Genomic DNA, 23754 nt, shown 5'->3' with positions numbered 1-23754 from the left:
AGAGTTACTACATAAGTCTTGTAATAGAGTTATTACATGGAGTTAGGATTAAGAGTTTAATCCTTGTGATTATTGGAATCTGCAATCATGTTTGACTTTAAAGTTAGTGGAGTTGCTAGAAATTCTGTTGTTAACACCTAATGTTTTCCCTCCACAAATAAGTTTAATTATGAGTTTCTTTGATTTTAAATAAAATTACAACACTTAGTTTATCTGGAGAAAAACTTTTCAAAATATTATCCAAGTAATTTTGTCATTTTGGGTCTATCGGAAACAACCTCTCTACTTCATCTGAGGTAGTGGTATAATCTGCGTACACTCTATCCTTCTCAGACCCCACTTTGTGGAAATACACTAGGTATGTTGTTGTTATAATTTTGTCATTTTAAGTAGAAATTATATGTTTTCGTATCCATATATACGAGATTGTATAGTTTCATTGCTTAAATAATTATATTATGAAAATTAAATTTTAATCAAGTATTATCTCAAAATTAATTCAAATAGATAAAATCTTGTTGTAAATTCAATTTATTCTCAAAATAATTCATTTGGAGAAATACTTGTTTGATTTTATTAAATCAAGAAGCCCGGAATTAAAGAAGGTATTAATTCGTATCGAATTTCAATTAAATTTAGTCAGTCTATTAAATTTGGCCATAATTGAAATTAAATTAGCCACAACTGCAGTACAATTGCCCAATTAATTTTCAATCTGGTCAAAATTTAAATAGAATAGGCTAAATCCTAATTTAATTGAGATTATTTTTAAATAACCACTAAAATTCCTAGCCCAAAATTCCTTACGCCTCAGCAACCACTTTCCTTAACCAACTATCCAACCCAAAATCCGCATCCCCAAGCCTAGTAACAATAGACCCAACCCAATCTCTCTAACCCCATTCAATAACAAATAACAACATAACGCATACAACAACAATCAGCAAAAACCCAGCTTCAACATCACCACAACAAAACATACAATAGCAAATGGCAACACAATTCAACGTACAACATCAAAACAACAACCAACGACTCCCACAACAACATTGAACAACTTCAACAGCTCAGCAACAACCCAACAAAATCCAATACCATCCACAACAAATTCAATAACAAAATTTCCCTCTAATAACCAACCTTATCCTCTTTTCAAATTTAAATTTCAACAAATTTGTACTAGGTAGTATGATATACAGCTCATTCTTTGTCCTCTTATCTCAAATTTAAAAACTCCCCAAAAAATTTCCACATTACCCTCAGTTTTTCTTTTCTCCCACATCGATTGAAGAGGATTTTGGCCCTCAATTTATTTTCTGTACAAAGCTTCTTATAGATATAAAAAATTCAAGTCTCAAAGATTTGGAAAAAGTTTTTTGTGCAAAGAGTTAATTTTTTTTTTTAGTATTTTTTTTAAAGAAAAGATCAGCTAATCAAAGTTCTCAAAGAATTGATTTCCGGTGGTGGTCAAGACTCTGTATAAAGGATCAAAGTTTCATTTTGCTACTCTAAAAAAGGTAAACACACTTTTCTTTTTTAATTTTGCTATCATTTTCTTCTTCATCTCATTCTTTGTAGTTGTAATTTTGTATGTTTTGATTGTTTATTGTAGATGACTTTGATGTCCCTAGAATTTTCTTGTGATGATTATCATTATGTAGTTATTTCATCTGTAGTTGCTTTGCATTATCGTTTATGTCATTCTTATTCATTGTTTTATCTTCATGTTGTTATTGCTTTAGGTGATTGTCTGTGATGTAGTTCGAATGATATCCTGTTATGCTTGAGGGTTGTAACTTCTCTTAGTTTGCTTGTCTAGTTCAAAAGCTTTTTTTTAGTTTTAGTGTGTTGTTTGTGGCCTAATTGTTGTTTGGTGCGGTTTCATTTTTGTTATTTTGACTCAAATTCATCTTTTTTTTTAGTTATTTGAAAAATTACTTTAGTTGTTCAAGCTTTCCCTTTTTATGCATAGCCGGACCGGTCCTAAGTGTTCCGTGACTCTTAATGTCAATGAAAAAAATAGAGTCGATTTATAAGCCAAAAGTTTTAACCTGAAGATCCCTCTATGACCTTATGCAGAGGTTCCTTTGAACTTGCAAAAGAGAGAAAGGAGGTGGAATTATCTTAGTCGGTTAATTTGTCTTTTTAATCACTATCTAGTTTCTTTTTATAATTTGAGTCCCTTTTAGTTGTAGGCTTGATTTGAGCATTTATGTTGAGCTAAATCATCTAAAAATTGTGCATTTTTATGAAGTTTGTTCAAGTTCACTCTTATGTTGCTAAATGAGAATATGTGAATGTTTTTCTCTGTAATATGGATTTTGAATAATTAAATCTGTTTCTAGAGGTATCCAGAACCTCCTCTCTCTTCTCCTTGTTTGTTTCCTTGTTCTCGACTAGTGATACTGCTATCCATTTTCATGGATATTAAGAAAGAGAGTGTTGCATTTTTTCCTCTTCACTTGTGTCACTTTGATATTATTTTCCTTTTTGTTTTGCTATGATTGTTTCCTCTCAAGTTTCATTTTTTTCTTCCTTAGAACCCGTTCTTCTGAAGTGATAATATGTCGAAGGGAAGGTTGGTTCCAATATAAGGGCAAAAAGGATTGGCCTCCCCTCTATAAACATTGAAAACCGCTTTGTGAAGACATAATAATGCTTTATCTGGATAGATCTCTGTTTTGTGCCAAGTAGTGGTTTGTTCGATTGAGTACCTCTTCTCCTTTGTTTTTTGTTTGACTAATTGTAGGACTAAAATTGGTTGCAAATCCTAATCAGAATCAGTTTTTAGAAGTTTGATTTCTTCAACCTATTACATTTTTGAGAATTAAAGTTTCTCTTTGTTCTTATATCCTTATGTGCTAAAGCATTTGTTTCAATTTTGGTGCTTTTTTCTTTGCCTTTATTTTGAAGCTGCCTCTATGCCCTAAAGCATTATTTTTATTTTTATTTAAGTTAAAATGTGAGAATCTTTGAAATTTTTTATGTCATATTATTACTTTCAACTTGCATATGAGTTCTCCTTGCAAAAATGATTGCACTTTGTTGCATTCTAAATGTCCCCTTTTTGAGTTCTTTAGAATTTTGATCACTGTAGCATGTTTAAAAAGTTTTAAACAATCGTATTTTGACTCTTAGAAATTATAGTATTTATTTCTTATTTTCTTAGAAATTATAGTCCTTGTGTTTTCTTTTAGATGTTTAGGGTTTTTAATTTTCTGGATTATCACTTAGCTCAAGTGATTCATTTTGTTAAATGTGTGCGTTTAGTCTATAAGATTAGCTGTTAAATAAGCGTTTATTGGTTGGATGGATCCTAATCTTTCTCTTTTTCCTTCTTATTTGACATGTAAAATGCAGAGTCTAAAATGGACTCTTCCCATGTGCATTTCTATAATGGACCAACGTGGCCCATTTCCCTTCCAAGGCATCCACTCAAGCCTATCAAATTAGCTTTTTTTTTTTTAGGAGAAAGAAGTTGTTGTTGATGGAAGAAAATGAATCAAAACTCATTGATGAAGTTGCGAGGATTTGGAGACTTGAAAAGTCTCATTTCTTTGTTGTTGTCGCATTTTTATTTATTTATTTATTTATTTATTCATTCATTTGGTCGAAACTAAACTTGTAAATTAATACCGGTGAAGAAAGTTTTTGGGCCTTTAAGGTTCAAAAATTAGTTTAGGACAGGTGAAGATAGGTTAAAACCCAAATGAGTTAGTTTAGGATAGGTTGTGGGCCAAAAGTTCAAATGATTAGATTAGGACAGGTGCAAGTGAGCCGAAAATCCAATTAGATTAGGACGGGGATTATGAATTTAGGACTAATGGTCTAAGTCCTTTTGATTTCCCTTTTCCCCTTTATATGCTAGTTGTTTTTCTTAGACTTAGTTAAAGTTCCTGCTAAGTTGTCAAAACTTGTTTAGCACTAATCTTGAAAATAATTTTTTTCCTTAATCGATTTTTTTTTTAAAAATGAAACTCTTTTTAAAGTTCGTCAAAAAGTTATTTTCAAATAGTTCGGAGACTAACCGCAAGTCAGCGGATACTCTTGGTGCCTTAACAACCTTGCAATAGTATTAATAGGAACCACTTACTCGGAGTTTTTAAACTTAAAGATTTTTACTATTCTGAATCTTTTAAGTACATTTTTACAGTTTTCTTAATTTTCCTAAATGAATTAAGTGGAGACCTTGTTCTCGAGTTTGAAAACTTTTTGAAAGTATTTGAATTTGTAAAAAATCATAAAAGTCATTTCTCTGCAAAACACCTGTGAGATAGATCATGGTTTTTCCTCCCTTGAAAAAGGAGGTTTCCACATAAATATTGTGTTTCATTTACTATTCTTGCATCTAAATTCATTGTTCTTTAAGGAGCTGCAAATGTCTTTCAAGGAACCTGGTATTTTGACCCTTGGTGTTGTTTATGTTTGTGCACCTAACTTCATCTCTTGTTAATATATTGTGCAAATCAGTTAAGAGACCTGGTCCTTAGTATCATGGTGAACTCATACAACCCAACACATATGGACGCTACTTTTCTCGAAAAATAGGCTTAATTTTGGTTCTTAGATCGGCATCTCAAATTGCTTTACCTGCACCTTGAATGTTGTTTTTCTAACTTCGTCAATTGTTTTTCCCTTTTGAATATTCTAATGTGTATCTACTGTATGCAAAATAGCTCTGTGCATTTTGAACAATCTTATTGTGTATATGCTGTAGTAAGTTATGCTATTAATGAATAGATCTTTAATAGACATTTCTAAATTTCAATTCAAGTGGTAATAGAGGGAAGAATCATGTATAGCACAAGGCCGATCATCTTATAAACATTGTCATAATCATAGAGTTTTTAGTTCTTTCAAGTTCTTAGTTCTAACGTGCTTGATACTTGCTAGTAATCATAGAGATTTTGACCTCATAATCAAAATTTATAAGATACGGTCTAGATGAAACTGGTCTAAGATTGGAGAACTTGAGCGTTATAGGTTCTGAAGCTGTCATATTTTGAAGACAGAATATAATGATGCCTAATTGAATATAAGATTTAGTCTGTTGAAGCTTTTTCTAATTGCCATTGCGATCTCAAGTACTTGAAAGCAACACATGATAGTTTCTCTTGTCCTTAAGCGACTCGTGATTAGAAGAAGCAAAAGAGAAACAAACAACCCACAACTATCATTTTTGTTAATTCTTCACAATCCTTCATTTTATTATAATTCTGAACTAATTTACTAATTTTTGGTCCAATATAATTTGAGTTTCCCCCTAATAGTACTACCATCTTCTTCCTCATCTAGCTTCTTTTTATGTTGACCTTTGAAATGTCTCAACTAATCCATACTCCCTTTATTGCCTTCGATCTTACATATAATTCCTAACAGATGTTGCATTGGACCTTAGTAGTTCCTTCTACATGAGTAAAAGTTTTCACACAATACTAGCCTTTTATGAGATCTTATAGGGGGCAGGGAGGAAGATTAACCGATTCAAATTGAACATTAACATTACCGGTTTTGGGTATAACATCAAAATCCTCATCATTTTAATCTACATTAACTGGGTATACTTCATTCTCTTCTTCTATACCATAATCTTTTTGGGCTTATATAAAATTCATATTGTGAGCACCTACACTTATTTTATTCTCAAAGGATTCGGTAATTGGTCCCAAAAGCACACGAGTATATTGAGTAGTTGAACTACCACTACCTGAATCGTAATCAATTTATTTCTTACTACCACTATCACTTTCAGGACAAATTTTTTTAACACTTTTATCGACTTTTCTTAATTTATCTATATTATAAATTAAACCAACAAATATTTTAATAAACATTAAGACAATACAAATTAGTATTCAACAAATAATACACTAATTAAAAGTAAGAGATGGAATAATAATACCAAAATTTTTGAAATATCCGAAAGTTAATCAATTGAAGACTTTCGTAAACTTTTACTTGATATTTATAATTGTAAAATAATATAATAAAATAAAGTACTTTATGAGATAATTAGAATAAGTGAGAGGAATTGAGAGTGAGATTTTAAGTTGTGGAAAAATATGTCTGAAATAGCATGTATTCATAAGAAAAAAATTGAATTAATTTTTCTTTTAAAAAAAGCCGAAAAGGTTATTTTGGCAGTTGGGACAAAAACATTATAGCTGTTAGAGCCTCAACGGTCCAAAATAGCTTTTCATTGTTGGGCCAAGCGTGTGGGCTATAAATTTAAAAAAATTAATTACCGTATTAGTTTGATCCGATGAATCGATGGGCTGGTCCAATCTTAAAAATGGACCAATTTATCGAGCTCTGTTGACCAAATGACCCAACCCACTATCTAACCCTCTAACCCGTCCATCTTATTGATTTTGGGTCGAGTTTGAGCCGTGTTGCTTTTGGTCCGATCTTAATGGTTCAGAATTGGGATGCCCAACCCACATGACATATATTCTATCCATTTTTCAGGTGCATTCATTAACATACAATGGTAACTCCAAACCACTCCCAATTCTACTAAGCAAGTTCATGCTCTAACAATTAGCAGAAGATTTGGGAATTTCTCCTAAATTGGTATCGTTTGCTACACCTTCTTCTTTAAATCAAAAATAGATAATTAGACTTTCATAATTATAGGTCCTATTATACAGCATATGCGGTCCTGAGTATAACAACTTATTTCAATCATCAATGCTATTGAATCGAGCAATAAACTATCCTTCATTATGATAATACACCTAAATTTTGCTAGTTGTGTTAACATTCACTGCAATATATTGCTCTATAGCCGCTATGTTGGGTGAATTCCCAACCACGTACAACATATTTCTATTTCTTCATTGCTTTTCCTACTTCATTCTTATCCAATTCTACGACTTTCTCTTTTTATTAGAAATGGGGAAACAAATTTTGCACTCATACCTCGAGCAAAAAGTCGATACCCATCATACAGATTCGCCCATTTTGGTTGCTCAATTGGGGCCTTATGCATGTCAAGTGTAATACCTCAATTTTCTAGAATTGGAACACCACACAGTGCTCATGACCCCGAAGGACTACGAGTTGACCCTTTACTGATATCTGTACCTGAGCACTGCATAATATAATATAATAAATGCGAAAAGCTGGCGAAAACTTGCCATAAGGTTCAAAATGTATAAAGTACTCAAAACTGAAAACTGAACACTAATACATTTGTCTGAAAAGCCTCTAACTGTCTGAACTTTGGAGTTGATGGGACATGTCCCCAACTAACTCCGTCTAATAAAATAAACTGAATATAATAATGTACTGAAACAATAATTCATCCTCGAAAGATAAGGACTCACTGCTATGTCTACTGCTGCTGACAGGAACTGAGCTGCTAAGGGTGCTCTGGGGCTCGTGCTTCTTAACCTATGACGTCAAGTAAAATACCATAGCGCAAATGCATCAGTACGTTGAAATATACTGAGTATGCAAATGAGGTAAGGCTAAATGCAAGGGCTTATGCATGAACAATAACTAACTGAATGATATGCAAGAGCTGGATTAGCATACATAGAGAATCTGTAACTACTTAACATTCTGTGCATACTATGACTGAGCATACTGAGACTGAATCTGATAGCTTATACTGAATATACCATCAATCTAAGGTTTCTGAACATACTGAGATTATACGTACATGAAGCTACTGAAACTGATATCTGTACTTATTAATACTGATAAACTAGATGACTGAGTCTACCGATAATTGATATCGACTGGCTGAATCTAAGATCAAACCTATATAGCAGGATGATCTCTAAATCTTCTAATAACAATTAAGATTGACTAAGCTTGAGATCAGGCCTAACTAATGGGTAATCTCTGGAACTGATATTGAGAATACTCAACTGAATCTGAGATTGAGATCAAACCTATCTAATGGGTGACCTCTGTAGGTACTGATACTGAATAACTTTATGTGAGACCAAGCCTATCTAGCAGGTGGTTTATGAATCTATGGAACTATCTGAGTTCCTTACCGAGATTGAGGACTGTATCTGACAGTCCTAATTTCTGAGTTCTATTTCTGAAGACTGATACTGAAACTGTAGCTGTGGGAGTGATCACTAACCGACATACCTCGAAGGTGAATTGATGGGTTCTAACCTGTAACCCCATCTGGAAGGGTGTCAATACCGTGCCACGGGTAGAGACCGCTGCTATGGTCAAGCCTCTCTGACGGGTGACCCTGAACAGGAAGTCAATCCTAAGGCAATATAATAGTCAAGTCAAGCCTTAATCTGATGGGTGACTCCTAGTCCTGGACTGGCTACACAGTTCTGGAGTACAGGGATTGTTGCTAATGACTCTGCCTCTCTAATAGGGAAGCCGCCATCCCCATACTCGCTCGGTGCTAGTTTCTACTCCCAACTGAAAGACTCTGAACTATTTCTTAACTGAATAAAAACTGAGTTGAATCTATTATTATTCATATTTCCTGACTGATCTGACTGAGTTCACTTGGTTCCATTATCTAACGGAATACTACTGAATCTATTATGTAACTGAATGCTACTAAGTTCTGAATTCTATAACTAACTGAGTTCTACTGATTATAGAACAACTAAAATTATCTTGAAACTAACTCGGCTCTAGGCACACAACTATATTTTTTGGGTACAAGTACCCCCAAGACTCGATAGAAGGAAACCGACAAAGCATGACTTCTTGAATTCATGACCAATCCTCAACATCATAACAATAGATTCACCATACACTCAAAAGACATCTCTTTAAGCACTTGGAAATACTAAAATATATTTACATAGAGAATGCATGCCAATACTTCATAACTCATCCCATGAGGTCTCGCATTAAACACACATAACATGCATTCAGATGTACATAATGGAGGATTTCATGCTAACATGTCACAATTCATTTACTAAAGCTTTTTAACAAATACTTGGCATGCATGGCTTATACTAAATTTGGGGATTTCTAGGCAATATGCTATAATGACCAATTTCCTTCACACAAGCATTTTATCAAACACATGGGGAACATGCTTTGGTCATATAACAATTTCCATACCTAATTGCCATGAACAATCAATCAACATACAACTTGAAGGGCTTTATCATGAACATCACATTTGCAACTTTATAATCATATCATGAATTAAAACTCAACAACAACATAACCTTCAAACTCAATTCACATACCATGGAAAAACACATAAATTTATAATCTTGAATTTAGAAAGAGGGATTCTTGAACTTCTTGGGCGGGGATTCTTGAACTTCTTGGGCGGAAGGGACCTAAGAATCAACATTTGCATACCTGGCTATTAAATTCTTGGAAGATTTATGGAGGAACCTCGATGATTTGGGCCTTGAACTATGAACCCTAGGTCTTGTTCTTGAAAAATATTGAGAGAAACTATCAATATTTGGGTGAAGATATGAGGAATCTCTTGTTAAAGGGGTATATATAAGGGTTGGAAGGTTACAATTTTGCCCTTAGAAACACGAACTAGATTGCTGAAAATTGGCCCAAGGCTATAGGCAGGGCGACGCCTTGGCTAGAGCACTTCTATAACCAGGGAGGCACCTTGCTATAGCGGTGCTAAGACCAGGGAGACGCCTTAGTATTTGTAGTGCTGAAAGCTGGGCGACACTTTGAGATCGCCCTGAGCTACTGTTTCTGAAATCCAAACGTGCCCTTATGCTATCCGAAAATTTTTGAACCTTGCCCAAGATGTACTACGACCTTGACCCATCGCAACAGAACTTGAAAATCTAAAAACGGAGGTCGGGAAGGTCATGAAATAATTTGTCAAAGTTTGGAAGGCTTATGAAAATGAAAAAGTTTCAACACTTAGTGTCAAGCCTTTCTTTGCATGCTTCGAAAGCTCTAACGACTAGGGAAATTTACGGGGTATTACATCTAGTTTCTGGACCTCTAATCGAGGATCTAGCTTGTGATGAATTCTCAGCAATGGAGATCAAGTGCAATGAAACAGTACATTAAGGAAAGAAAGAGCTTAGAGAGAATGAGAGAATTGGGATTGAAAAAATATCTAAGTTAGTTACAATGTGCTAGCGACTCTACACTAGATACTCATGAGTCAGGTAACCGACTTTTAGCTCAAGTATACATAAGCTTACTCATTTACAGTTGTACATAATTCTAACTTATTCTGTTTATTTGGTCTCATTACTTCAAAACCCCTCTTCAAGTTGATGCTTGAAAAGATGTCTTTCAAGCCCAGCTTGAAAACTAGATATATGTGTCGTTCCTTCCCTAGACTTGTTGTGAGTAAGTCATCCTATTTTTCCTTTATTGAAGCATGATGATCATACCTTGAACCAGTTTTCTCTCACAAAGTGATAGTCAACGTCAAAGTGTTTTGTCCTCTCATGAATGATTGGATTTCCTGCAATTTGAATAGCATCTTTACTATATGTATCTACAGGTTTCTTAATTCCCACTCCTAGGTCTTTAAGCACACCAATTAACTATGTGACTTCTGCTACAGTTGAAGCTATGCTTCTGAATTCTGCTTCAGCTGAGCTTCTAACAATAGTTTCTTATTTTTTGGACTTCCATGATACTAGAGCATCTCCAAAATTCATGAAGTACCCAGTAACAGTAACTGACCTTCTAGTTTATAGGTATGACCCCCTGTCTGAATCATAAGCACATTGGTACTGTGTGAAGGCATGAACAAACCTAGCCCTGGTGCAGATTTGATGTATTTTACTATTCTGATGCAACCTCCATGTGACTTCTTTGGTGCATACATATACAGACTTAGAACTTAAAATTCAAATGCTATATCAACTCTAGTCATTGTGAGATATAATAGTCTTTCCACCAGCCTTTGATAGATTCCAAAATCAGATAGTGGCTTATGTTCAGATAATTTATAGTCTTGCACATGAGAATCATCCTCCACATAAGTTAACTCAAGTTTCCTTCAAGAAGGGATGAAACAGGTTTTTAGCCACTTAGTCCCATTTCAGATATCAATTCTAGAGCATATTTTATTTGGCTCATCATAATACCTACCTTAGATCTAGCAAATTCTATGCCTAGAAAGAACTTTAACTCACCCAAGTCTTTTGTTTTGAACTTCATCTTTAGATTATTTCTTTCCTTGAGGATTAGACTGTCACTACTACCAGTTACCAAGAGATCATCTACTTATACTAATACTACCACCAGATCTCTTGTTTCCTTCTTTATGAAAAGTGAATATTCATAATGAATTTGGACAAAACCTAGTTGCAACAAGGTTGTGGTTAGCTTGAGATTCCATTGCCTTGGGGATTGTTTTAGCCTATATAATGACTTATGTATCTTGTAAACTTTAGCAGACTCCCAATTCTGCAAAAGCCTTAAGGTAAAACCATGTAGACATCTTAAAGAGATCACATTGTAAGAAGGCATTATGAATATCCATCTGAAAGATTAGCTAGTTCTTGGAGGCTGTAACTACTAAAACTGATCTGATTGTGACTATTTTATCCACAGGAGAGAAAGTTTTTCTATAGTCTCACCCCTTCTTATGATTGAACCCCTTAGCCACAAGTATGGTTTTGTACCTCTCAGTAACTCTTGAGGCTAAGTACTTAACCTTGAACACCTATTTAGGCACAATGGGATGTTTTATAGGTGGAAGATCAATAACACTCCAAGTATAATCGTCTTCAAAAGTACTAATCTCTGACTGCATAGTTGCAATCCACTTGGGATTAGCTGCTGCTTTAGAGAGGAACTTTTTTTCTTGAATAGCTCAATAGGCTCCCAATGCAGCATTATATGAAAAGGATAAAATAGAGTAGGTGACATGATTAGAGAGTGGATAGGTACAAGACTTATTACCATGTTTAACTACATAGTCTTATAACCAGATGGGTGGTTTGCTTGGTATAGAGGATTTTCTCTATTAGGAACATTATTTGATGGTATAGTAGATTCAAAATTAACATGATCAGGACCTATTGAAGGCGTAGATAAACTAGGCATATCGCTAACTATATAATACTGATGAGATATGAAAGATGAGTAACGAATAATAGGCTCTTCTATAGGATTGGGAGGAAGCAACAGGAGCAAAAGAACCTTGGAGAGCAGGTAAAATAGGTACCTTATTGTGAGCTAGTATAAAATACTAATTATCAGCCACTTCTATACATGTATACTATAGAACAAGAAACACAAGAGATGAAGATGGAGAAAGTTTTTGGAAAGGAAAGATCTCCTCCTTGAAAACTACTTCTCTACTAATAAAAAGGTTCTAACATGAGGATCAAACAACTTATAGCCCTTTTGAAAAGAGGAATACCCAAGGAAGACAACAGGATAGCTTTGGAGGAAAATTTATTGCTTGGACTTACCTGAGTAGCATAAGAAAGTGATCCAAAAACTTTCAAATGATCCAGGATAGGAGGAGTACCATGTAGTACTTCAAATGGTTTTTTACCAAGTAGGAGTGAGGATGGTAGCCTATTGATCCGATACATTCTTGTTAGTACACAATCACCCCAAAAAATTAAGGGCATACTAGACTAAAAGCTCAGAGTTCTAGAAACATCCAAAATGTGTCTATGCTTTATCTCCACCACCCCATTTGGTTGGGGCATGTAGAAATATGAGCTTTGATGAGTGATGTCCAAGGACAAACGTAGATTGTTCAACTGTGAAATGAATAACTCACTCCCTTTGTTAGTTCTAAGTATTTTCACAGAAGACAAAAACATATTCCTAACCATAAGAAGAAAGTTTGTTAGAGCAACTAGCACCCTGCTTTGGAGCTAAATAGAAATAACCATATATATCTTAAAAAATTATCAACCAAAGTAAGAAAGTAACTTTTTCCATGATGAGTTGAAACTCTATAAGGTCCCCATACATCACCATTCAAGAGGTGAAATCAAGCACTAGTAGAAGTAGTACATAAAGGAAAAAAAAGCCTGGATTGATTACCAAAGGGACAAACCATACAACGTTCAACAGAGTTCTTATGAACTTTTACCTTTTTGAAATAGTTTAGCCTAAGTACAGTACTAAATGGAATATGACCTAGTCTCTTATGCCAAATAGAGAGAGAGAGAGAGAGTTAGAGTAGATGAAGGTACTTCTACTATGCAAGACTTAGTCATATCTACAGGTAGATTAGAGTAACCTTGATTCTGCAGAGAACAATCAAACTTTAACACATAGAGGTCATTCTCCAATCTTTCAATACCCTTTACTTTTCCACTGAAGAGGTCTTGGAAAAGGCAAAAATCAGGATAAAAACTTACACAACAGTTCAAATCTTTGGTAAGCTTTGACACAGATAATGATTGTACTTAAACTCAGGAAAATATAATACTTCTATGATCTAACAACCTTTAAGTATTTGTGAGTGTCCTACATGACTAACACTAGAAAATTCACCTGTTGGTAAGTAAACTCTGCCTTTACTTGACTCACTAATCATCTTGGTGGTGTTAGTCAATATGTTCATAACATTAACTATATGTTTTGAAGCTCCATTATGTACTATCTATTTTACCTTAGTAGATTGATTTATTGGTCCAACCATCGTACCTGAAGCTCTGGTCACTGAGGTGCTATCATTTTCTTTGTCCAACAATTATATAATTTGCATATATTGATCATGAGTAAGTGTGGTGCATGAAGTTGTACAGGTCTTGATTTGTACATAGGACTAGCGTTGGTGCTGGTAGTCCCTATCATTACATTACCTTGTACAATTTGAGTCAACTGATGACCTATAAAATAACCAAGAGTGTAACATGTGTTGTTACTATACCTGCATAGTTAGCTGTTGTTGCAGGTTCAAATATGTCTTTTTTTGGCCCTTGAAATTAGTTGGATACCCATGAAGCTTTTAGCAAGTGACTTTGGTATGACCTGTGAAATGACAATAGTAACAATAAAAGTTGGACCAATTCTTCTTAAACCTGGACCCCTGAGATGATAGCTTCCCATTAGACATATTTCCTCGAACACCACTCCTGCTAAAAAAACACATTAGCATGGGCAATATTTTTCATGGATTGGGATGGAGTTGTGCAGCCTTTGTTTTACATTGCGTCCTTGTTGACGCTAAGTAGAGCAAGTTCATCCGTCATGTGACCACCATGCCCCCTAATTATAGAGTTAGTCTTACCCAAAATTCTCTGACCTTCCTCAAACATGACAAAAGAATAAGCCTTAATCACACTAGGAGGTGAATGCATCATCATAATCTGACTAAGACACTGATTATAGGATTCATTTAGACCCATGAGAAATTATATCAGACGTTGATACTCAAAGTGAGCAGTATAGGTCTTAGACTCTGCACAATCGCAGCAAGGACATAGCATCAACAAGTTAAACTCCTCCCAAACCTCTTTTATTCGTGAAAAATATGCAGCTACATACATAGTACCTTGAGCTAAGGTAGCAATCTACTTGTAAAGGTACAAAATCCTAGATCCATCTACCTTATCAAAACGTTTCTACAGATCCTTTCATACCTTTTAAGCACTACAGGAATACACAACTATATTTAGGAGATCTTTAATCACACAGTTCATAACCCATTAAAGGAGTATAGAATTACATCTTTCCCATAGCTCATAAAGGGAAAGAGAGAACTTATCCTTAGAATATCTAGTTTTAACAAAGCCCAATTTACACTTGCCTAGGAGGAAAATTTTTACATAAAGACGTTACAAATCATAATTGTCAGATCAAGAAAGTTTTATAGAAATAAGAGTGCTATCTAGAGAATCACGGATTGTAAATACAATAGATGATTGTGATCGATCATTATTGGTGCATTTACATGAGCATCAACTGAGGTGCTAGATGAACTTTTGTAAACACCTTCCTTAATCACCATTGGTGAAATCACGAAGCAATGCAAAGCAATATTTAATGGAGAAATGCATAAAACTGGAGTGTAGAGAGCTCAATTGCAGAAATAAGCAACCGAGAAACTAAACAAATGCACACAAACTATAAACATAATTATAATAGAAAACTAAACAGACTAATCTCAAATCGCGAGATTAATTTCTTGTAGTACAATGTAACCGAGATAAAAGAACAATTACACTAAAAGCAATTGACGAGGAAGAGAAGAAAAAGCGCAAGGGAGATTCCCAGTGAGCTCTGATGCCATGATGAATTCTCAGTAATGGATATCAAATACAATGAAATAGTACATTTGGAAAAGGAAAAGCTCAGAGAGAAAGAGAGAATTTAGATTGAAAAAATATCTCAGTTAGTTACAATGTGCTATCGACTCTACAATGTATACTCATAAGTTAGGTAACCGACTCTTAGCTCAACTACACATACACTTACTCACTTACAATTGTACACAATCCTAACTAATTCTGTTTATTTGGTCTCATTACTTTCAACATCTTGGTCACAGTTTTGCGAGGTTGGCTCATTCCTACTGCCGTAATAGTCCCTTGTTGGATCTTCCCTCCCATTGTTTCACTCTCCTGTTGATTCAACACTATTCCATTAGTTTTTGGGGTTACAACCCCCTCCTTGCTTGATGAGGTGGCCACTCCAACTGTTCTCCCGAATTCTTTGTTAAACTCTTGATCGGCTCCTCCACTTGATGCTGAGCCTCTCTTCCCCGTCCTTTCGTGACCTGCCTCTAACCATTCCAGCCAAAGTGCACCATAGCAAAGTCTCTCGCTAACGTGCACCTAAAGAGAGAAAGTAAGAGAAATATTTAAAAAGCATAATTTTCTGATATGTTTCATATTTTGACATACATATTTTGATATTATGTTTAGTTGTTCACTCTCACTTCCAAAAAATTAAGTTCCTGACACACCCTTTATTTTCAGTGCTTTAGGGCACATCTTGAGTTCTTCATTTTCAAGTTCCGATCGTCTTCTTCAGCTCATCTTGATTTTTTATTTATAAAGTTCAAAATGCACATTGGATATTTTGTTTATACTTTCTCAAACATAAAATTAAAAATTTCTTCAAAATAGTTAGTTTAAGAAGTTGACACTGAGCAGGGAAACTTTTATTTAGTATTGTAAGAAACTAGGAATGATTCATATTGACCACAAAAACAAAAGTTGAAAAACCTGAGGAAATTTAAAAGTCTGAGATTGAAAAACTCGATGTTTATTGATTTGATTTAATTTATAAATTTAAGAATCAATTTGATTTATAAATTTAAAAATCAATATAAATAGTTTGATTTGGTATTTAAAAAAGTCGAATCAAACCAATTCATGTACACTCTAGACAACTATATATCAATAAATATTATTTATATTGATGAAACTTCATTAATGTATTTTTGAAATAATTGCGTGAGAAAGGACTCAATTCTTGAATTTTTTCGGCCTTTAAGTTGCATGCGTTACATCTTTAAATTCTTATTTATTGCTTTAACCTATTTGTAACCTTTATTAACCTCCTCTTTGCAAAAGGTCAGTTTAAACGAAATATTACTTTTACTATCAAAAACGAAAGGGTGAGCACACATATTTAGGTCTCTTTTATTTTTTTTATTTATTTTGTGTTTATTTGTTTATTATTGCATGCCACTTTGTTGCTTAATATATACAATTATCTTCTAGTTGTAATAAAGAAATTGTTAATGATTCTAAATTTCTATTTAAAATAAGGAAAGACAAAATAATTGAAGAGGCGAGGTCGATGATGCATTTGGGAGTGGGTTAAACGAATTTGTGCACTTTCTATTGAGAAAAAATGATCTTCAATGCGATTTTCAATATTTGAGAGTATTCATTTAATACTTAGAGATTCATAAGTTAGGGGCAACATCTACCACTGTTGTTCAATTAATAAATAAATTGATGTAGTAACTATTACACACGAGTGCACTTTCTATTGATCCAACATATCTAGTTTATATAAATACTTAAAAGTTGTGCTTATGAAACTTTCATAAGGTTATTGGATGATTGGGAACACTGGATATATATATATACACACACGATGCCAGATCGCTCAGCATCAATAAAAGATATATTTATGAGATCATGACCATGTGTAGGGACATGCAAATATTCCTCACTCGAAAAAAGAGTAGTAACAAGCTTCAAGCCTCCATAAAGTAGTACTGCCTTCTGAAACCTTCACTCAAGAATTCATAGCTAACATGTTTAAGTTGACCCATTGGTGTTTTTTTTTTCCTTCAATATTGAGTCAAATCTTTCTATAGTGGTAGTGTTTGTCCGAAAATTTTATGGTTGCTATAGAGATACTATTATATATGTATATTGTCATTTGATGTTCAGATCTCATTAAGCAGGTTCAAACAAAAGTATGAAAAATTAGAAAGAGTATAAATATAAGAGCATAGAATATTAGTAGTCTTTTCCTTGTGAACTTGTGAAATAACTAATGTGCACCATTTTAATACAATTTTTTCTTTAAATTTGATATTCGTACTTGAAATTTATTGTCTGCATGACATTAATAATATTACCATAAATATTTTGTTATTTTATTTTGTACATAATATATTTCTTACAGAATATTATTACATAATATTTGAGTATGTTGTTATAAAGGGGTAATTTTATAAAGAGTGTACTGCTATAATAAACAACATTTTATTATAGGTAAAATGCCGTTATAGAAAAGTAAGAAATAACATGAAAAATCGATTTAGAAAAAAATTAGATCACTATAGTGAAATGTCGTTATAACAAATAGCCGTTATAGAGAGTTGTGACTATAATTCTGTTCTTATGTTTAGGTCACATACACAACTTCTTCAAATTCATGATAAAATTATTACTTTATTTTTTAAACGGTAATTTACAATAAATCATAGCATAAGAAATCTTCAAAATTTGCATTTACATTCATTTGACAGAGTGTATTAAAAAAAAGGAAAAATACTTAAAAAAATATATAAACTTTGATCGAATTTACAGTTGAGCATACTGAACTTTGTGGGGGTCCTATTACCCATCTAGGCTTTTTAAAAGTGGATTTCATTCCCCCTCCTCCCCCCCCTCCCCCCCAAAAAATGATATACCTGTTAAAACATGCACAACGAAGCAATAATTCTATAGGATCAATAACTTACATAATATCTAGATAACATAACTAAAATGAGAATCAGAAAACTTACCTCTTGAAGCTTTCACAAAACTCGTTCAATGCTTTGTTTTCCAAGACTGCGATAGTCTACTACTTCCTGATTAACCTTATTAATCAACCTTGTGTGGGAAAGTACTTTTGGATTCGAGAAGAATACTCAAATTCAAAAAAAACAGCCTCTACTTATTCCCACTTTCAATTGAATGAGGAAGAGAAAGACGCAAATGTTTTGGCCCTTTATTGAAATCTTAAAGCTAAAAAACGTTTTCAGCCTTTAATACACCTTAATGACAAAATGTTTTTATCTTTAAAATTTGTCATAATGTCAAAATTAATTTTTAATTCTCTTATTCCTTATTTACAAAAGACCGGTAAATATTACCTCTTCTATAACTCCTTTTCTTTTCCGAATTTGATTAGTTAATCAGGCATAGTAGGGACCACAAATTTATTAACTGAGGCTTCCAATTATGATATTAATTCATTGATGAAAGACTTATCATATCATAATAAATTATAAATTATTCCACTAAAAATCTGTAATTCCACTGCTCGATTTAATTCAAAATCTACCATTACATCTTATTTAACTCCCCATGTTAGAATTACCGACACCAATCAATTAAATTACATTCGATGAAAAATTTAAATCATTGATTAATTTAATCCTTTATTTATAATGCTTAACTTATTTCACATGATGGATACAAAATCCACCTCCAGGGTTTTCACGTGAAAACTTATAACCAACCATAAAGGGGTGTCTTCTATCTCAAGTTCGAGACATGGTTATATCAACTAATTAATATTTCACTAAGTGAATCGTCGTCATCCAACCTATTAGGAATATGTTGACTCACAAAAGAGTCTCACCTTTTGATAGATTAAAACGACAAAAAAAGCCACATAGATCATAATAATTATATCAAGATTAAGAGTATAAGTACATATAATGGACTAAAAAAATCGTTTATTAATATTCAGAACATAAACGAATATCTCTGATTGGTCCGTTCAATACATACGAAATGTACTAGTACAAGAAGTTGGAATATTACCACTCTCATAATTAAGATCAAGTTATATTTAATCTTGTGCTACAATCATTAAGATATTTGTCCTTCCTCATCTTTGATTGTGAACGCTAATTTATTACTTATAAGGACCGACAATTTTAATCTTCCGTCCATGAGTTAAAATACTTCATACACAAAATTGTCTACTATATAAGTAAATGACACACATGTTAATGCAATGATCTAGTCAAATAAATATTTTATTAATATAATAAATTATCTTTACATGGGATGAAAATATAATACTATAATACAAATTACATGGTTAATAGTATATCCTTACAATCTCCCACTTAGACTCATAACTATGAATACACAATTTTAACACCCATTTCTTCCACATGCTTATCAAAACCCTTCTGGGTTAAGTCCTTTGTAAATGGGTCTGTCAAATTGTTCTTCGACTCAGTCTTCAAAATTCTCACATCACCCCTTTGAGTGATATCTCCAATCAAGTGATATTTTCTCTCAATATGCTTACGTCTTTTATGGCTTCGTGGTTCTTTCGAGTCTGCAACTGAACCTTTATTGTCATAATAAAATGGTAGTTGTGTTTAAACTGAAGGAACAACTCCAAGCTCTTTTAGAAAATTACCAAGACAAACAGTCTCTTTAATTGCCTCAGAGGCAGCTACATATTCGACTTCCATGGTGGAATCAGCAACACATGATTGCTTGATACTCCTTCAAATAATGACTCCACCTCCTAAAGTAAACACATATCCTGAGGTAGATTTTCTAGAATCTTTATTCGAATGAAAATCTGAATCAGTATACCCAATAGGTACAAGATTCTTAGAGTGAAAATAAGCATGTAATTCCTAGTCCTTTTAAGGTACTTGATTATATGCTTAACCGCAGTCCAATATTCTTGCCCAGTATTAGACTGAAATCTTCTAACCATGCCAACATCAAAGAAGATTTTTGGTCTAGTGCACAACATAGCATACATGAGGCTCCCTACAACAGAAGCATAAGGGGCTGCCTTCATTCTCTCTATCTCATCGATCGTTTTGGGCGACTGATCTTTTGATAGAGTAATTCCATGCCTAAAAGGAAGAAATCCCTTTTTGACATTTTGCATGCTAAATCTTGCAAGAATAGTATCAATATAAAGTGCTTGAAATATTCCTAATATCCTTTATTTCCGATCTCGCATAAGCTTGATCCCAAGATTATGAGCCGCTTCTCTCAAGTCTTTCATATCAAAATGCAAGGACAACCACTCCTTAACAAAATTCAACATGTTCACATTATTTTCTATGAGAAAAAGATCATCTATGTACAGAATAAAAAATTCTACTCTATCTCCATCTCATTTTTTATAAACGCATACTCATTTTTACATTGATCAAAATCAAAAGTCTTAATCAAATTATCAAAACAAGTATTCCATGCTCTAGATGCTTGTTTCAAACCATAAATGGATTTCTTAAGTTTACAAAACTTATTTTCATTACCACTTTTCATGAAACCTTCTAGTTGTGCCATATAAATGCACTCGTCAAGACTTCCATTTAGGAAAGTCTTCTTGATATTCATTTGCCAAATTTCATAATCATAATGAGCATCAATGGATAAGAGAATCCTAATGGATTTAAGCATAGCTACCGGCAAAAGAGTTTCCTCATAATCAATTCCTTCTTTTTGAGTAAATCCTTTCGCAACTAGCCTAGCCTTAAAAGTTTGCACTTTTTCACCCACACCTCTCTTTTTCTTATAGATCCATCTACATGCAATGGTTTTGACTCTCGTAGGTGGTTCTACAAGTTTCTAGACTTGATTGGAATACATAAACTCCATTTCAGATTTCATAGCAGCAATCCATATTTTAGCATATTTATCATGTAGTGCATCGACATAATTAAGAGGTTCCTTATTAAACTGTTCAGGGATTCTATTATACGATTTTCCCAAGAGCGCAAACTATAAAGGTTTTCTAATAATTCTCCCACTACGACGACTAGTCACTACAGGATCTGCTACATTTGGAACTAAATTTTGAACACTCTTAATGTCTTCTTGTACTATGAAAGGTTCCTTGACATTATCTTGAACGTTTTCCTCCACAATTGCAAGCTACTCGATGTTACTCCCACTACTTTGAGGTAGTGTAATGTCAAGTGTTTGCTCTTGTGCAACCTCTTGCCTATTGACATTTCTCCCACTACGTGGATGCTGTGGTATGTTAGTAATGATTTTTAAAAATTATTCTTGTGTTTCATTACTCATTATTCTATTACCCAATTCCTGTAAAATAATTTTACTTCTAGGAACGTGGTTCATTAAATAATCCTCTTTAAGAAATCTGGCATTTGTCAAAACAATTACCTTTTGTTCTTTAGGATAATAAAATAAACCCCCTTTTATTCCTTTTAGATATCCAATAAAAATGCAAACTTCTTTCCTAGATTTCAATTTATCAGTTTTTCCTTTTAGCACATGTGCTAGACAACCGCAAACCTGAATATGCCGTAGACTAGGCTTGCGCCTACTCCACAATTCAGATGGGGTTAAAGGTACTAATTTTGAAGGAACCAAGTTCAGAATATAATTTGTAGTTTCTAATGCATAACCCCAAAAAGAAAAGGGCAAATCGGAATAACTTAACATTGATCTAACCATTTCCATAAGAGTTCTATTTCGGTGTTCTGCCACACCATTTTGTTACGGTGTTCCCAGAGCAGAATATTGAGATGTAATTCTTAATTCTGATAAGTATTTAATGAATTTAGTAGAAAGGTATTCACCACCATGATCAGATAGTAATGTATGGATATGTTTGTTATGTCACTTTTCTGTTTTCATCTTAAATTTTTTGAATTTTTCAAAGCATTAAGATTTACGGTACAACAAATAAATGTATCCATATTTCGAGTAATCATCTATGAAAGTCACAAAATACTCAAAACCATCTTTTGCTTGTATATTCATTAGTCCACACAAATCAGTATGAATTAATTCTAATTTATTACCGGCTCTATTTTCTTTGGAAGGAAAATGTCTCTTGGTCATTTTACCTTATAAACAGGATTCATAAGTTGGAAGTGCCTCCACTTTCAATGAACTCAAAGGTCCATCAAAAACCAACCGTGAGATCCTATTTAAGTTAATATGACCTAGACATAAGTTCCATAAGTATGTTTCACTCAATTCCGAAATAATTTTTCTTTTATGTGATTGATCAATATTATTAAGTTCCATTGTTTGTAGCATATTATGAGAAACATCAAATACAAACAAATCATGTGTTCTAGGAGCAGAAATAATGAAATACTTATTAAACTTAGTAATTGTACGATTATTAGCAAAATAAACATTGTAACCGGCATCTATTATTCTTGAAACTGAAAGTAAATTCCTTATTATAGAAGGTATGTAAAGAACATCATTCAGTCTTAAAACTCTAGAACTACTAAATAAAATAGAAATATTTTCTATTGCTAAGGCTGGTGCTGGTTCTCTATTTGCTTGAAACACATTTAGTTCATTTTCACTTAGGCATCGTGTTTCCTGAAACCCTGCAATGAAGTGAACATATGATTAGTGGCTCCCGAATCTATAACCCAAAATTAGATAGAAACAGCCGCTAAAAATATTTTAACGACATATGAAAAAGATGTACCTTGTTTCTGCATCTTAGCTATGTAGCCGGGACACTGGTTCTTATAATGACTAGGTTGCTTGCGATGATAGCACTTGCCCTTAGGCTTAGCCACACTACCATTAGCACCTGAAATCTTATGTGACTTCTTATTCTTCTTCTTTTTCTTTTTGCCTTTCGGCTTAGAAGTTGAAGACGGAGATTTATCAACCATCAGCGCCGCAGGAGGAACTTGTTGCTTAATGATAGATTCTGCCACTTGCAGCTCATTCAATAGTTTTACAAGAGATAATTCCATCTTATTCATGTTATAATTCAAGCAAAACTGCTAAAAATTGTTTGACAGAGTCTGCAGAACCATCTCAACCTGAGATTCCTTATCAATAACCGCACCAAGAATTTCCAGCTCGTTCAATAGACTTATTATTTTAAAAATATATTCCCTTATCGAAGTTCCTTAAACCATTTTTGTGGTAAAAAAAGATTTCATAGCCGTCTTATTTTCAACACGATTTTGCTCACCGAATATCTCTTTGAGAGATTCAAGCATATCATAAGCAGTAGTCATGGACTGATATTGATGTTGCAACACATTTGCCATAAAGGCAAGAATGTAGCATCTTGCTATCTCATCAGCCTTAACCCACTTATCATAGGCTTTAGTCTCATTATCAGTGGGTTCATCTGACTTAACAGGACATTTCTCAATCAGTACAAATTAAAAACCCTCACCAGTAAGAATAATATCCAAATTACGTTTTCAGTTCACATAGTCAGGGCCTTCTAGTTTATTTTGATTTAGGATAGAAGTTAAGGGATTGAATGAAGACATGGTTAATCTGTTATATAATCAAATTAAAATCAGATCATTAGACATTTTGTAGTATAATAAAATTCTTCAAAACCACATCACACATATAACCATGCACATAAACAGTTAGAATCGTTAGGAAAACTTAATCATTTAAGCAAATATAC

General features: G+C 33.5%; 1 long non-coding RNA gene across 1 annotated transcript; it reads left to right on the top strand.

Moving 5' to 3' along the window:
- The first annotated feature begins 6417 nt into the window (after window positions 1-6417).
- On the top strand, window positions 6418-23220 carry LOC107871187. Its single transcript, XR_001674632.2, has 3 exons — window positions 6418-6573; window positions 7353-7466; window positions 22963-23220. It is a non-coding gene; the product is annotated as an uncharacterized LOC107871187 (long non-coding RNA).
- Window positions 23221-23754: the final 534 nt, after the last annotated feature.

Source organism: Capsicum annuum, chromosome 1, assembly GCF_002878395.1.
Source record: "Capsicum annuum cultivar UCD-10X-F1 chromosome 1, UCD10Xv1.1, whole genome shotgun sequence".
Lineage (NCBI taxonomy): Eukaryota > Viridiplantae > Streptophyta > Magnoliopsida > Solanales > Solanaceae > Capsicum > Capsicum annuum.
Note: the sequence above shows the minus strand (reverse complement) of the source record. Positions and strands in the feature narration are given on the sequence as shown.